Source organism: Chlorocebus sabaeus, chromosome 10 (assembly GCF_047675955.1).
Source record: "Chlorocebus sabaeus isolate Y175 chromosome 10, mChlSab1.0.hap1, whole genome shotgun sequence".
NCBI lineage: Eukaryota > Metazoa > Chordata > Mammalia > Primates > Cercopithecidae > Chlorocebus > Chlorocebus sabaeus.
Genome location: NC_132913.1, coordinates 103,128,806 through 103,146,495, shown reverse-complemented (window position 1 = coordinate 103,146,495; position 17,690 = coordinate 103,128,806). Strand labels below are relative to the sequence as shown.

Genomic DNA, 17,690 nt, shown 5'->3' with positions numbered 1-17,690 from the left:
ACAAAATGTCAAGGCCCTGAATTTCCATTCATGATTTTGTAATAATTACATTTTAAAAATAATTTTAAAATGCTATAATTCTAGATATTTAATATTTCTGATGTACTTTATAAAATTGAATTCAGAAATTTACAGATTCTTCTTCTTATCTAATTTCTATTAATGATGAAATAATCAAATTACCCACATTGTAATTGGGAAACATAAAAACACTGAGGACGTAAATAATATCTACCATACACAACATTTTAAAGAACAATTGTTAAGCATGTAATGTGACAGAAAGAAACCCAGACTGAGTTGCAGAAGGTGGGAGTCTTCTGTGTGATCCCAGGAAAGTCACCTGACCTCTCTGAAGTTGAATCATTCATATTATTTCACTTTTTGCCATACCTGCATAAACATATTTATTTATTTTTTAAATCAACTCTGGGAAACACCCAGCTAGATGACTTTGTTGTATTATTTTTCAAATAATTTCTTTAATTGACAAAAAATTGTATCTATATGTGGTATACAAATGATGTTTTGAGAGAGAGAGAGATAGTATAATGAATAAATCAAGTTAATTAACATATGCATCACCTCATACTTATTTTTCTGAGGTAAGAACATTGAAAATATACTCTCTTAGCAATTTTTCAAGTATGCAAGTACTTTTCAAGTACAGAGGTATGCTGTACAGCAGACCTCTAGAACTTATTCTTCCTGTCTCATTGATTTGTACCCTTTGACCAACATCTCCCTATTCTCTTCTCTACCTCCCTACCCCTGGTAAACACATTATACTTTCTGCTTTTATGTATCCTACTTTTTAGATTCCACATATAAATGATATCATTTGACCCTTGTCTTTCTGTGCCCAGTTTATTTCACTTAGCACAGTGTCTTTCAAGTTTACATGTTGTCACAAATAACACGTTTCCTTCTTTTTCAAGGCTGAGTAATATTCCATTATGTCTAAATACATTGTCTTTCTTTTTTTTTAAATAGGGCATATCATTTTCTTTTAATTTTTAATTTTTGTGAGTACATAGTAGGTGTATTTATTTATGGGGTATATGAGATATTTTGATACAGGCATGCAATGTGTAGTAATCACATCAGGGTAAATGGAGTATCCATTACCTCAAGCCTTTGTGTTATAAACAATCTAATTATACTCTTTTAGTTATTTTAAAATGTACAACTAAATTATTTTTTACTATAGTCACCCTGTTGTGCTATCAAATACTAGGTCTTATTCATTCTTATTTAAATACCACATTTTTCTTTATCCATTCATTTGTTGATGGACACTTAGGTTGATACCAAATCTTAGCTGTTGTGAATAGCTCTGCAATGAACATGGAAGAGTAGGTATCTCTTTGATATACTGATTTCATTTCCTTTGGATATATATAATTAGAAGTGGAATTGCTGGATCATATGGTAGTTCTAATTTTAATTTTTTGAGGAACCCTAATACAGGTTTTAATAATAGCTGTACTAATTTACATTCCCACCAGCAATATACAGGGTTTCCCTTTTTTTCACATTTTCACCAGCACTTGCTATCTTTCATCATTTTGATAATAGCCCTTCTAACAGCTGTGAGATAATATCTCATTGTGTTTTAATTTGCATTTTTCTGATCACCAATGATGTTGAGCATTTTTTCATATACCTGTTGGCCATTGTATGTCTTCTTTTGAGAAATGTCTATTCAGTTTTTTTTGGGGGGCTGCTAGATGAACTTTAATGTTCATACTTATTTTATATATATCCAAAGAAAGTCAGCCATGAAGATGGGCACCCAACTCTATAAATCTTTGGTTTTCCTCTTTTTAAAATCACTTTCTATGAAGTTGTGGGGTAGATATAATGAAGCAGCAGTTCTTTTTTCCAGTTTTGATCTGACTAGGTAAACAATCCACTCTTGCATAATCAAAAAACATTTTTTTCACAACATTTATCTCACACTCAGAGAAGATATAAGTGACTAAATGAAACAAGTTGTATACCAAAGGGAAAATCTTTGTTCTTTTGTCTATTCAGGAAAGCCATATATTTTTTAGCTGACCAATTTCTTTCTCAGAGTTCATATTAGTTCATATTAAATCCATGCTGGGTTTAATCTTACTTAGCTTGTAAGTGTGGTTCTTCATTCCTCTCTTTTCTTGATGTTACTTGTGGCTCACAGCACTTAAAGTTCCTTAGGATGTCTTAAATTCTTGAGATTTCTGGACACCTTTTTTGATGTTTGAAATCGAAATGTTGACTTGTTTCTGTGAAGAGGGAAAGCAGTCACTGCAAGTCATCTATCTATCTGTCTATCTGTCTATCGATACATATCTATATACACACATATATTTAAATCTGGAAGTTGCCAAAGGAAGTTATGAGAATGTTGAAAAGCGAGAGAAATACCCTGCAGAAAACCTAAATTTCAAAAAGGCAGGGATAAGGAAACCTCAGACATTCCAGAAGTTTTACATGACACCCAACAGTTTTTCATATTTTTATTTTGACCAACCCGTCTGCTATTTTGAGGTATTAATTTTTTTTTTTTTTTTTGGGCAATGCTGTTGACATACTGTCTTTCATATAAATTTACAGCTTTTACCCTTTTTGGAAACATGTTCCTTCTAATTTCCCTTAAAACTGGAGTCACTGGATGGAGGTAGAGCAGGATAGGAGAGGGGAGGAGATGGGAACGAAAAGGGTGCTATTGATGAAGTGCTGTGGCAGAGCCAACAAAAGTCAGCCATGGAGATGGGGGCCTGGTTCTGCTGATGATCCACTTCACCAGCAGGAAGGCTCTACTGCTTGGGGTTTTCTGATGGAAAGAAGTGAAGCTACCTGTTTTTCTAGTGATGGATTTATCACTAGTTATACACACTTTTTTTTTTTTTTTTCCTGGGCCTTTTTGGGAGCAAAAGGGTTTGCTCTGAACATGCCCCTTGCTCAATTGTTAGTAAAACAATCTTTCTGCAGTTGAGTTTAATGGCCATTTTAGGAGTGGAAAAAGAAAGAAGTGGTACTATCAAGACATTGCATAAACAAAGGTTATTATACAGAGAGACAGAGAGAGGGGGAGAGAGAGAGAGAGAGAGAGAGAGAGCATCAGAGAATGGAACCCACCTTAGGGCTAACAATTAAATTAGAGTGGGATCTTGACATGAATTTTTTTTAAAACTCCTAAGATGATTTAATGTGTAACTAGGCGTGTGAACCATAGATAGAAAATTGAGACTGATACTTAGCTGTTTTTATTTTCATTTTAACCATAGTTATTATAGATTTTTAAACAAGTTGAGTGTTATGCCAATGTTCTTTTAAATATTTTTAACCTGTTCTGCCAATAGACAACAGGCTATAATGGCTTTATCTATTTAGACCATTATTTTTTAAAAAGAGATAGGAGGCCAGGTGTGGTGACCCACACCTGTGATGCCAGTACTTTGGGAGGCTGAGGCAGGAGGATCACTTGAGGCCAGGAGTTCAAAACTAGCCTGAGCAACATAGGGAGACTCTGACTCTGCAAAAAATAATATTAAAAAAATTAGTGGGCATGATGGTGCACATTAGTAGACCTAGCTATTTGGGAGGCTGAGGAGGATCATTTGAGGCCAGGAGTTTGAGGTTACTGTGAGCTATAATTGTGCCATTATATTCTAGCCTGGGTAACAGAGTGAGACCTCCTCTCTACAGAGAGAGAGAAAGAGAGAGAGAGAGAGAGAGAGAGAGAGAGATATCAATAAACAACCCTGAGCTACCCCATCTTCTAATTATGTCATATCTTATGCACTGTTTTCTTCTTCCAAATCAGGTTAGCATTCTGGGATCATAATATCTAAGAGAAAAACAGACCTCTGCAGAGAGATGTATTATAAAGAAATTGAAAATTTTATTTTATATCCTGAGTAAAATTAATTAATTAACTTGAAGTATGGTTACATTCCTTACTTGAAGAAGGGGATCTCTCCTATGGAAAGGTAAAATTTAATAATAAAATATAGGAAAAGTAAATCTTGAAATTCAGAAATAAGACAAGGATGCCTGTTACCAAAGCTTCCATTACACATTGTTCAGAGGTCATAGTCATTAGAGGAAGGCAAGAAAAACTAGTTATAAGTAATCAAAAGAAAGAAATAAAACTACCATTGCTCATATACCAAAAATCCACAAAGATCTACTGACAAATTATTAGAATTAATTGCAGAATACAACATGATTATAGGATATAATATCAAAATTTAAAAAAAAAAAACCCACATTGCTATCCTTTGTACTAGTGGCAAAGAGTGAACATTTAGTTTTTTTAAATGGCATTTACTATAGCTTTAAAAATCCCAAAACCTTAGGAACAAACCTAATACAAGTTAGCCTAGAAATTTATAAATAAACTTACAAAACTCTATTTAAAGGCAATTACAAACACTTCAGTAAATAGAGACTTAAAAAACATTTATGGGAACACACCATATTATATACATATTGTATTTTCCCAAATCAATGTACAAATTCAACCACTCCATTTAAAAATTCTGTAGAGAGTATGTGATAACCCAATTTAAAAATACATATAAAAATAACAAATGTATAAGTAAAGAAGAAGAAGAATATTAGAGGGACTTGCAATAACATAACTGAAAATTTATTATACAATTCCAGCAATTAAAATGGTCTGGTAATGTCATAGAAGAGACAAATACATGAATAGAATAGAGTAGAATTAAATGACAGGGGCGGCATTTCTGACTAGTGGTAAAGAATATGCAATGCAATGTATGATACTAGGACAATCGGTTGTCCATGTGAAACAAAAGAGAATTGAATATTTTCTACACATAGAATTCAATTGCAAGTAGATTAAATGCAAAAAAACCCCAAAGCTTTAAAATTTCTATTAAATGCAAAAAACAAAGCTTTAAAATTTCTAGAGGGAAATATTAGAGAATATGTTTATAACTCAAGAATTTTTAAAGAAAACATAAAAAACTGAAAGAAAACAAAATAATAATGTAATGTATTTAATGTAAAGAATTTAAATTTTTGTACATTGAAAGACTGTATAATAAAAGATAAAGACAATCCACAGACTTTGAAGGTGTATTTGCAATGCATATAATTAACAAAAAATTAGTGTTCAGAATATATGAAGAACTTCTACCTTCAATAAGGAAAAAAAATTTAAAAGAACGTCAACAGGTAATTCACTGAAAAGGAAAGTCAAATAAATAGACAATAAATGCACAAAAATATTCTCAGCTTACTAAAAATCAGAAAAATACAAATGAGATGGTACTTCATGCATCTGCCACATTCAGTGATACAAAATGTGGCAGGTAGGTGAAGTAATGGACACTCCTCATCTGCTGGAAGGAACATAATTGGTTCATCCACTGAAAAGAAATGTGGCGCTATCTACCAAAATAAAAGATGCATATTTTTTATGGCCCAGCAATTTTATTCTGAAATTCTCATGTATTCACACTACACACACACACACGAAGATTTATATAGGATTGTCTGCAATAGGAAAATTTTTTAACAACCCAAATTCCTTCCAGAGGAAAAAGAAAAGATATTTAGCAGTTAAAATGAAAAAAATGACAGCAATAGTTTTTATCCCAGGGAATGGGGGATGATTTTACCTTCCCCAAAGGACAACTGGCAATGTCTAGAGACATTTTTGGTTGTTACTACTCAGGGACGATTGGGCAGGAAGTATTACTGGCACCTTGTGATCATGCAGGTGGAGGCCAAGGCTGCTATTAAATTTCCTATGATACACAGGACTCTTCACAACAAAGAAGTATCTGGTCCAAAATGTCAATAATGTTAAGGTTGAGAAACCCTGAATTAGAGCTACAATCAACGTGAATTAATATGATAAAGTGAAGATCATTTATTAATTTTTATCTGTGATAAATTATGCTTTTGGCATTGTACTTAAGGACTTTTCACCTAACTCAAAGTCTCTTGTATTTCTTTTAAACATTTTAGTTTTATATTTTACCGTTTCATTTTGTTCAGAATATTTACTAATTTCCATTGAGACTTCCATTTTGATGCATATGATGCATAGGTTTAATTTATAAATATTCAGGAATTTTACAGATATCTTTCTGTTTTATTTTTAGTTTACTTTGGTTGTGGTCAGATAACATAATTTAAATGATTTAAAATTTTTCAAATTTTAAAGTTTTTTTTTTTTTTTTTTTTTTTACAGAGGTCCAGGATATGGTTTATCTTAAAGAGTAATTTATTTATAAAACATATATATATATATCTTATATGTCTTGCTATTGTTGGGTAGAGTGATTGGTTAAATGTGATTCAGGTCAAGTTGGTCAATAGTGTTGGGTCTTCCATAAATCTATATTTACTAATTTTATTTCTATAAAATGTTCTATTGACTACTGAGTTGAAGTCTCCAACTATAATTGTGGGTGTGCTAATTTCTCCTTACAATTCTATCCACTTTTGTTTTATGTATTTTGAAGCTCTATTTGTAGGTACATGCACATTTAGGGCTGATATCTTCTTAGTGAGTTAGCCATTTTGTTGTCATTGTATATTCCTCCTTATCTCTAGAAATATTCCTTATTCTATAGTTTACTTTGATATTAACATAGCTCCTCCAGCTTTCTTTTGATTAACATTCACATTGTATATCCTTTTCCATCCTTTTACTTTTAACTTATATTTGTATCATTATGCTAAAAATGGGTTTCTGATAGACAGCATATAGCTTGGTCTTTTTTTTTTTTTCTTTTTGAGACAGAGTCTCGCTCTGTCACCCAGGCTGGAGTGCAGTGGCACAATCTCTGCTCACTGCAAGCTCCACCTCCCGGGTTCATGCCATTCTCCTGCCTCAGCCTCCCAAGTAGCTGGGAGTACAGGCGTCCACCACCATGCCTGGCTAATTTTTTGTATTTTTAGTAGAGACGGGCTTTCGCCATGTTAGCCAGGAAGGTCTTGATCTCCTGACCTTGTGATCCACCTGCCTCGGCCTCCCAAAGTGCTGGGATTACAGGTGTGAGCCACCACGCCCCGCTGGTCTTTTTTTTATCCAATAACATAATTTGTGCCTTTTAACTGGTGTTTAAACCATTTACATTTAATGTATTTATTGACATGGCTGAATGTAAGTCTAATCTATGATTATTTGTGTTTTGCTTATCCTCTCTATTTTCTTCTGTTTCCTCCCTCCTGACTTCTTTTGGATTACATGAATATTTTTCAGTACTCAATTCCAATTTATTAACTGGTCATTTGACTATATCACTGTGTTACTTTTCAATGGTTCAGTGGTTGTTCAAAGAATTACAATATACAGACCTAACTTTTCAAAGTCTATTTAGAATTAATATTTTACCACTTCAAGTAAAATGTAGAAACCTTGCAAGCATATTGAGTTCTTTAATCTCCCTTCTTTATGTTATAGTTTTATATATCTTACATCTACATACATTGAGAACCCTGCAAAATAATGTTATAATTTTTGTTTTCATAATCATACATGTTTAAATATGTAAAAGCAGAAAATTAGTCTATTTCTCAAGATATTTACCATTTATGATGCTTTTATTTCATTTGTGAAGTTTCATGTTTCCCTCTGTTATCACTTTTCTCCAGCTTGAAAAGCTTCCTTAAGCATTTTTTAAAACATGCCTGCTGATAATGAAGTCTCCTAGTTTTCCTTCATCTGAGAAGGCTTTTATTTTGCCTTTATTCCTGAACGATAATTTCAGAATTTTCAGTCCTTTTTTTCTGACACTTTAAAAATGTTGTTATACTCTCCTCTGCCCTCTGAAGTGTCTAATAAGAAATCAACCATCTTTCAAATTGTTTTTCTCCATAAGTAATGTGTCATGTTCTCCCTTTCTGGTGGCTTTCACATTTTTTTCTTTATCTTCAGTTCCCAAAGGTTTAAATTTGATGTATCTGGATATGGTTTTCTATGAGTTTATCTTGTTTGGGGTTTGCTGGGCTTCTTGAATCTGTGAATGTATGCATTTCACCATATTTGGGAAGTTTCTAGTAATTGTTTATGCAGTATTTTTCTTCACTAATACTTTTCTCTTTTCTAATTATGACTCTAGTGACACAAACATTAGATATTTTCCCCAATGGTTCCTGAGGCTGTATTTATTTTATAAAGCTTTTTGCTCTCTGTTCTTGGAAAATTTGGAGGAAGTGAATAATTTTTGTTGACTTACCTGCTAATCCACTGACTCCTCCATCATTCCCATTATGTTACTGAGCCTGTCCAGTGAATTATTTCAGATATTATTGTTTTCAAATTCTGTACTTTTTATTTGTTTCCTTTTTTATGCATACAAATAAATGTTTGGAAAAATACAAAAAAGTTTCCATACATTTATTTAGTGTTCACTTTTACTTTTTGGGAGATAGTTAAAATAGTTGCTTAAAGTCTTTGTTTAAAACTTCTGTTTCTGAGATCATGGATACTACTATATTTTGGAAATTTTTCTAAATCTCTCTGTTTTTTTTAAATTTTATTTTAGAGACAAGGTCTCCCTCTGTCACTCAGGCTGCAGTGCAGTAGTGCAATCATAGCTCACCGCAGCCTGGAAATCCTGTGCTCAAGCGATCGTCCCGCCTTAGCCTCCCACATAGCTGGGACTATAGGTGCGTGCCACCATGCCCAGCTATTTTTTAAATTTTTTGTAGAGATAGGGTCTTGCTTTATTGCCTAGGCTGACCTGGAACTCCTAGCCTCAAACAATTCTCCTGCCTCGGCTGCTCAAAACACGAGATTACGGGCGTGAGGCACCGTGTCTGGCTGGTTCACTTCTTTGTTAAACAGCTGGTGTCTGAAAAAATTATTTCATTATGACATTCTTGGACATTCTGGAGTCAGTGATGTCCAGTAAAGAGACAGAGTTATAGTCAGGACTTCTATACAGTTCCCAAGTTATGTAGTCAGACATACATGTTCATTTGTTTTTCCATACTGGGAAAACCACAGCAGAATATCAGCTGTGTAGTCCACTATACCAGGAAACCCCATGATAGAACTCTTTATCTTCACTTTTTTCTTGCTATTCATTTCTTGGCTCTGAATATTTACGACCCACCTGTAGTTATCTCCCCTTCTTTCAGTTCCTCTCAACCTTCTGCTCTCATTCCTCAGTAGTTTCATCAGTAGATTCTGTATTTGGGCCAGCTCTACTCAGAATGACTATTGGCATCAGCATCGCCTGGAAGCTTGTTAGAAATGCAAATTCTCAGGTACTCCCCCATAGCTACTGAATCAGAAACTCTGGGGGTGGGGCTCTGGAATAATCTTCAACAAGGTTTCTCCATTATCATTTTGTGCACTAAAGTTTGAGAATCACTATTCTAGAAATTCATTAAGCTCATTTGACTGGTTGGGGGAAAGCTGGGGAGGAGGTAAAATTTAGCAATTGAAGGAGGGGCCAGAGTTGATGTCAACTGACAGAGAGGAGGGTGATGAGACACGACAACTCTCAAACAACAAGGAATGGGTATGGCAGGCACTGAAAAGCCAGTGCAGCTGGTGAAGTGTGGGCCTAACATTGCTGTGAGATCTTTTAATGATGTCAGATGGTACGCACATAGGGCAAAGGAACATATTTGTGCAGATTATTTCAGGAAGTTACGTAAGTGTGTGCATGATCAATTTCACGTTGTTTTTGTAGAGTAAGAAAGTGAGGAGTATTTTTTCTGCATCTTATTGATAAATAGGAAAAATCTCTTAAGTGACGTGATCAAAGTGACATAGTAGCAGTGGAAGTTGAAACTCTACTTAGAGTTGGAGCCTATCACACCGTTCTGTAACTTCAGTAACTGATAGGTGAGGCTAGACATCCCCTGCTGTGAGTAATTTATCACCAACACTAATAACTCAAAAGACTGGGTAATAGAATACTGCTGTATTCATCTGGTAATACCTCCCTTGTCACCAAACTCAGAAACGATGACCCAGCAAATGGTAGTTGCAGAAACTGATTACTTGTTCAGATGATGTGAGTCCTGGGGGAGGTGAGTCTTCAAAACCTCCCTTTATGCATTCAGCACTTTTAGAAGTGCCTATTTTTTAGGAACAAAAGTTTTACTGTTTTCAGATACTGGTTCACAGTAAAATTGAAAATGCCGTTGTTAATCCTAAATCCCTATAGAAATCTTGCCACAAACTTTGAGTGATTTGTCATTCATTCACATTTTCAACAGGCAGAACAGACTTTGGCCCAAGGTGCTTAGGTGTAGCCTTGTTTATATAATAATTAAGCCTAAGATTTGAGTGTCAGCGTTGATAGGTAGTGTTAAGGTGGAGATAACAGAGTCTCTAAAGCCAAATTTTGCTGTTGAATGCAGCCTAATTTATCTTATTTTAATAGCTCCATTCATTTTGCTTTGGGAACCTTTCTGTTTGGTTTTCTAATCATGATTTGCTGTGATTTGCAAGTTTAAAAGGTCTAAAAGTGAAAAGACTAAAAGAGAGGGATTTGGAGATCTTGAGGTAGAGTTTCCCTAATGCTGTTTACATGGCTGCACAGTTATCATCCCAGATGTCAGAAATGAGAAAGCACCTCTTGCCATAGGAGATGGAAAAGGGGAAAAGGAACTGAAGAGAGGAGTTGAGGCAAGTTCCTTTGATAGATCCCATGACTGATGTGGAGTGGATCAGGGAGTCTTTTGTCCAGAAGGGTAAGTAATAGGATATCCCATCATCTCCATGGTGGGATTATGGAAAGCCAGGCATATGGGCTGGCTATTCTGGAAGATGCTCTCTGTGTGCTCTAGACCATAGTCAATGCTTTGATTAAAACAGGAGAACAACATCCAGACCTGCTAGGGAGGCAACCTGTCTCCAAAGCTCCAGGTAGGATGGATGGTCAGAACTGAGAAGGGAGACTTGGGTGAGAGCTCAAGGCTAATGGCAAGGCAGGGGGAGCTCTGCATTTTGGTGACAATGACCAGGACTTGGGAGTAAAGTGCCATCCCAGGGAGGCCAACCTGAAGCCATCAGATTCTGACTGTATTCGGATAAGGATCTTAGATACAGAATCTCCCTTTTGTGTCAAACAACTCACTTTTTTTCTTCCCTAGAGTCAGTCTCTCTCTCTCTCTCTTTCTCTCTCTCTCTCTTGCCAGATTTACCTACTACTGAGTATACAGAATAGAACCAGTCTGTGTTTCTTTCCTTCAGGCAGGCGATTTGCAAGCCCTTGCCATATTTCCACCCCCGCCAGCTTACTCAGGTCTTCTGTTACGCACTGGGCCTTGTATAATGCTCCGGTGTCTATGTACAGCCTGGACAACTCTTTTCTGTCCTGTGTGAATGCACCCTGCCCTTGCCACCCTCCTCAGTTTCCAGAAAAAAAGAACAGGCAGATGAATGGAGGGTCAGGCACCCCTAAGCTGGCACTAGGAAGTCTCAATACCATGTCACTTTCTGCCTTTGAATTTACCTTGTTTGCATCTGTACCCGGGAAAATATGTCATTTTATGCTTCATGTTAACCAGGTGGTAGAAGATTGTGTGTATGTTGCGGGAAAATTCTTCCTAATTTTTCACTCCTGCTACCTTCATGGCCAAACCCTATTATTCTGTTGTGGCTGACTAGTGCAGGATTCTGGAGTAATAAATAATTTGTTTCAGTCGCTCTTGTATTTTCTGACAAATTCTCAATCAGGTTTTGCTACCCCTGTTAAGGCGTTAATCTGAAGTGTCGCCTGCTGACGCTAGCAACTGTTAGTATAACCTGTTACTGCTTACAGGAAAATCCAAGAGAAAAGACATTAGATTCAATTAAGGGTTCCCCTCCAATTTCTTTTCGTATCGCCAGTGCCAAAGCAGCTTATAGCATAACTTGGCTGCAAAGAAGAAGTGCGGAGACCAGATTTCATTATCATTAAATAAAAAGAGCCATCTGGGAAATCTTGGTGTCCTTAGCAAGCCGTCATTGACTCCTCTCCAGCCTTCTCTTCCAAAGCCAAGGCTTCCTTGGTATTGTTATCATGTGTAAAAACAGCTGGTTTTCCTCCTATGAGGATGCTGTGTGTGCCAAGCACAGAGAGAGCTCAGAAGACAGCCATGTACCAGGCTGCCTCGCAGTGGGGGTGTGCTGGACAGTTATCAGGTGTTTCATCACATTCCCACACAGTCCTCAAAGAAGTTTTGGAAGCATTTTCATCCACTGGGGCATGATAATGAGGAAGGGAGTTCTCCTGGCCTGTAGCGCATATCTCCTCAAATTCGTCATCACCATCAAAAGGTTTTCATTTACACCTTTATGCATCTAGTGCTTTGGAGTAACTGTGCAAGTGGAAAACAGTGGGGGTAAAACACTTTTTGGGTGTGAAAACCAGAGAATTTCCTTGGTTTGCATTGTTTTCTGTATCCCTTTAATGCTGCAACTTGGATAGTTACATGCCTGAAAGGGGGTTACATAGTCCCAGAAATTAAGTTACCAGATGTGATTTTAAAGTATAATATAAAAATAACCTGACATCAGCATTACATCTATGGCAGGAATGCTGTCAGAGAACGCTATGTTAGAAACACTCCCCTTAAATGTGTTTCTCTGTAACTAGTCACTAAAATTGGCAGTGATTTCCTGTGCAATGTAGGATTTCTCTGTTTCGCCTTTAATCTCTAAAATCGGTTTCTAAAATAATGTCACTTGTGGGTGAATGTGGGCCGCCGCTATAGAATTAAATACCCTTCTGTTTCCTTTCAGGGAATAGGCAAGACAATCACCTAGGAACACTGGACCAAATCTCCCTGGAGTTGAGATTTATTAGGGCAGCTCCCTGTGGAGCCAGCAAATCTCAGATCTCTGGCAAATGGACCATGTGCAGACTGAGAAATGTCACCATCGCACGTTCACACATTCACAGAAGCTCTGTCTGATGATCATTTCAGTCTTTGGGGATGAGCCTTTCTTTCCAATGCTAGTAGGTCAGATTGCTGTTATGAACTATGATATCGAGAGCCTTTAAAAATTAGTCTTTAGGAGTCCTGAAATGCTCCCTTCTCTTATAGCCTGCCTCAATTACTTCTTTTGTTTCCTTTTGTCCAACGACTTACATTGAAACCCACAGTAGTTTTTGTGGAAATTACAGTGTCTTCTAAGTCGATGGGAACAACTGTTTTTTTCTCTGCTTCCCCACTGCTCAGAAATCAGAGAGAGCTCAGTTCTCAATGTTTTTGTTTTCTTCTGGAAACTTATGTAATTGAATTAAGAAAGGATTCAGAGGCAATAGATGATAGAAGCAACTTTATGTAGAGAGAAAATGAAAGGTTAAGGTGAGGAGGAAAACTCTATGAGAGTGAAAATAGAACTATCTGGAATTATATCACATGACGTGCCCCTTTCACTGAGTGATCTTTGGCACTTAAGTAAAAATAAAATGGCAGGTTGAGCATTTTTGTCCACCATGTTAGGTTTTCCTAACCCTGACATATTTCCATTATCAGTTTTTCAAAGTGTCAGAAACTCTCCAGAATAGAATGCCTTTCTTTTTCTTCAAAGATACAGTGTGGAAAATATGGGTTTAAGGTAATGAGAATTTCTGTTGGAATGCAAATATATCATCTATGAAGAATAATCTCTTAAACCATTGTTACCGTAGAAAACAATAGTGTATCAGATTGCATTACTTAGCTAACAGAATTCTAGGAGAATGGGATGAAGGAAAGGTCAACTTTGAAGAATGTTCGGTATTCAGTTTATGATGGGTTGACTTGATAAACTGTTATTTTGGACAGGTGAAAGAGAATAAGGGTGATCCTTGGGAATAGAAGCAAGAAGGAAAGGAGAATATACTGAAGATACTTATTTACTAAAAATTTTGCTGAGAGCTTTCTCTTGTCATTTTAGGTGAATGTACTAATGGAAGTCTTAAATCATTCAGCATAGGAAAAACCTGAAAATAGAGAACTAACAGTACAAATTTCATTTTGCTCAACTGGTTGTGCATTTATTCTAAATTAAAAATAGACAGGGCCATCCTTGACTCCTGACCCAGTGAATTGTGTTAGACAATCAGCAGAGACATGAGGGTCTACTCTTCTATTCAAAACTAAGGAGGATTTTGGAAACAATCCTTCTTGTGAATAGAGCAAATAATTTAACTCCTAAGCATCCATCTAAAGCAACAGTAGCTTTCAGTGGTTATTTAATAGATTTACACTTATGAGATAAAGCCAATGTGATGATGTCTGTGATTGTTTGTTGGTCTAATTTAAAGGTTACATGCTTTTGGCATTTCAGTATTTGTCCACAGTCTACAAAATTCTTTACAGCGAGTCTTCAGAGAAAAGGACAGAGGAGAGGTGAAAACAAAAAAAAAGATCAATTTTCGCATGTTATCATCAGGTTTGGTGGCAAAGAATGTTTTTTTGTTTTTTTTGTTTGTTTGTTTGTTTTTTAAGAATGTTAAAAAATCTCAGCAAAAGTGTAATTTGGGATAAACAGCAGATTCAATTTAATCATATTTTCTCTTTCCCCAATAGGAGAGATAATGAAGGGTTGACTGTTGACGTTAGTCAATAGACAACACTTATTATTTCTGTGCAGTGAAGTGTTTCATGAGGAAATGCTGAATAGGTAGACAAAGAAAATGAAATATCCTTTGATGAAAAGACTAACACAATACAATCAACAGTAGAAACTGATAAGTTTAAGAACAATCTTCCCACCAAAATCAATAAAAAAGGACTGTGTAGTATTTTATTTTTTAAATAATTTGTCTAGATCATCTGGTTAAATCTGAAGTTATGAAAACACTGTACCTAGAAAGTGATTCTTTTTTGTTATAAATGGTAGCTATACAGTGGTTGAGACAGTATGGACGATGGGAATTTTGTAGTAGGCAAGAAAGATGAGAACACTATTAGTCCTATGAATTGTAGAACTTGTTGCAAGCATGCAATCTTTCAACAAATTCATTGAAAATATTTCAATGAAATCCATACAAAACTCATAAGATGTGTCAACTTGAAAAGTTTCATTGTTAGATTGGTTTTAGATGTCTGGTTTAACTGTAAATTGAAAGAGAATCTTGTTAATTGTACTGTATCTCACCAGACAGACAAAAGCAAAATATGTCGTAATGTAATTGAGGCCTCATTTCTTTCATCCAGGAACTTTGGACTTCCATTTTTTTAATGTTGAAATTGAAATGACTTTCATTAATTCTGTGTGCCTTATAATAACACCATCCAACCCTCACTTAGAAACTGAGACACTTCCAACTTAAAAGCAACATTTAGGCAAATGGTGGAGCAACATTTTTGGGGACTCAAGTATTTAAAGGTACTCTCTTACAATTCTTCAGTGTCTCCTCATAGTAAACATGCAGCTAATTTCCTGTTCTCTCCCAAGTGTAAAATATTAGTCACTCACTTAGCTGTTCCCTTTGGACCAGAGGACCCGTCTCATTTAGATGAGTCATTTCATGAGGCTCTGAAGCAAGTTGGTGGTGAAAGAAACTATTCTAAAAGGGATTTTGTCAGCATGGTTTGCACAGCTAATTGATGATGGCAAATCTTAGTACCTTAAGAAGGCAGATACTTGAGTAAAGTGAGCAAAATGGGGCTTTCAAATCTACTGTGTTCAAAATACACACTTCCTATAATTACTTTTTTTAAAAAAAGACATCATTAAGATTCTGTGTAGAAATAAAACACTTTCTGATTTTTGACTTGACTCTCTGATATAATCTAAAACATCTAGAATATCATGGTACATTTAATGTAAGTAAGTCTTGCTGGACCTATGGCTAAAGAGCCAGGCCCATCCATCCATGAATATTTTATGGCAAATTTTACTATAGAATTAAGATACTTAAAAGAAAAGCAATAATACAAATGTGTGGGCAGAAGATCCTCCTAACTCAGTGTAAAATAGTGATAACATGGAATATCCTAAAATAGGATAACATGAGAAAAGAGAGGGTTTGCTTCCAAGAATTCTCTCTCTCTCTCTCTCTCTCTCTCTCTCTCTCTCTCTCTCTCTCTCTCTCTCACACACACACACACACACACACGGATTAAATAGGACCAGAATAGGAGAACTTACTTTTTCCAAAGTATGAGAATCCTTCAATTTCTTCAAGTTCTTTCCCTCTATAACGTCTCTTTCAGACTGTTTTCCTTCTGCAATAGTTCCCTTTAGTAGCCTCTCTACAGTACTGATGCAGACAATCTGATGGCTAAGTAAGGTTGGTCTTTGGTGTTCCCATTCCTATGCTCATTAGCACCGTATTTTCCAGTTTGGCACCATCTTTTCCAGGCTTTCTTGCTGTCTCCACTAATAAGACTTCTTGTTTATTTGTTGCCTTCTTTCAACCCTGACATCTTCACCTCAAGCAGTATTTTGCCCTTCTAACTTCCACCAAAGATGATCTGTTCTGTGCGTTGTCTCAAAGTCTTGATGGGTGACTGAGTCAAAGATATACACTTAATGAATTGTTGGTGCTAAGATTTTAAAAGACAGGTCATAGTATGTTTCCATGCCTCTAGTTGAAAAGGCCAGTTTGAGCCAATAATTTTTAATCCAAAGGATTGGCTCTAATTGTATTTGAAAGACTCATGGTAGACAGATCTGTAGGTGAATGGGTCTTTGTTTCCTTAAAACATGTCTTCTAGGTGACTACCTACCTCACTTGTCTCAGGCAGGCTCTCCTCCTCTCACCTGGTCCCGTACCTCACATGGAACCCTGCTAGAATGTTTGGAATACATCTTCAGTGCTGGGGGTGGACTCCCCTCTGGTTCTCTATGATAGGAACTCTATTCTGGGGTTTCTCAAGAAGCATGACTCAGTACTAACTGTAACTTTTTTTTTTTTTTGCCGGAGTTTTGCTCTGTTGCCCAGGCTGGGGTGCAGTGGTGCGATCTTGGCTTACTCTTGCTGCAACCTCCACTTCCTGAGTTCAAGCAATTCTCCTGCCTGAGTCTCCCAAGTAGCTGGGATTACAGGCATAAGCCACCATGCCTGGCTAATTTCTGTAATTTTAATGGAGACAGGGTTTCGCCATGTTGGCCAGGCTGATCTTGAACTCCTGACCTCAGGTGATCCACCCACCTCAGCCTCCCAAAGTGCTGGGATTACAGGCGTGAGCCCGGCTGATTCAGTGCTAACTCTAAGTAGAGGCCATTGTTGACTCTGTAAAATTGGTAGACACTTAAGGCAGTTGCTATTTTTTCCCCTTGACTCAAGTGTTTTACTCTTCCTTTTGTGTTGTTTCACAGTGAAAGCATCATCAGAAGCAGTTGAAGTGACAAATATTGGGTTAACCAGACAGTTTCACGATACATCTCTCCTTTTCCCTTTTTATGGTAGACACCTTTCAGAGTGTGAAGTTGCCATCCACAGAATAGATGGTCTTTTAAAATCTTGGAGAGAAACATCCTTCAACTGCTTTTGAGGGGAATAAACATGACACAGAAAAAGAAAATCTGGGAATGCTTTTTTCTAATGCATTTGACTGTCTGGCTGTCTGACTTCCAAAACAGTTGGAGCTATAAAATGTTAAATTTGGCTTAAGGAAGTCCTCAGTGAGAAATACTACCCCAATTTTTGAAGAGGAAAAAAAAGTTCAAACATGTATTAAAAGTTAATAGTGGCAAAATTTATAAGTCTGGGCATGTAGAGATTCAACACTTTCAATCTGCTAATTTGCCAAGGCATAATTTACCCACA

General features: G+C 36.3%; 1 long non-coding RNA gene across 2 annotated transcripts in view; it reads right to left on the bottom strand.

Annotated features, from left to right (window-relative positions):
• LOC103217805 (uncharacterized) overlaps positions 1 to 17,018 on the bottom strand; it is a 36,256-nt gene extending 19,238 nt beyond the window's left edge. Inside the window, exons 1-2 of one of the 2 annotated variants that reach the window (XR_491239.3) lie at positions 16,067 to 17,018; positions 2,123 to 2,267 (exon numbers count right to left, since the gene is read on the bottom strand). This is a non-coding gene — a long non-coding RNA (uncharacterized lncRNA). The remainder of the gene's footprint in view (positions 1 to 2,122; positions 2,268 to 16,066) is intronic. The other variant, XR_012094302.1, reaches the window with a different exon arrangement.
• Positions 17,019 to 17,690: the final 672 nt, after the last annotated feature.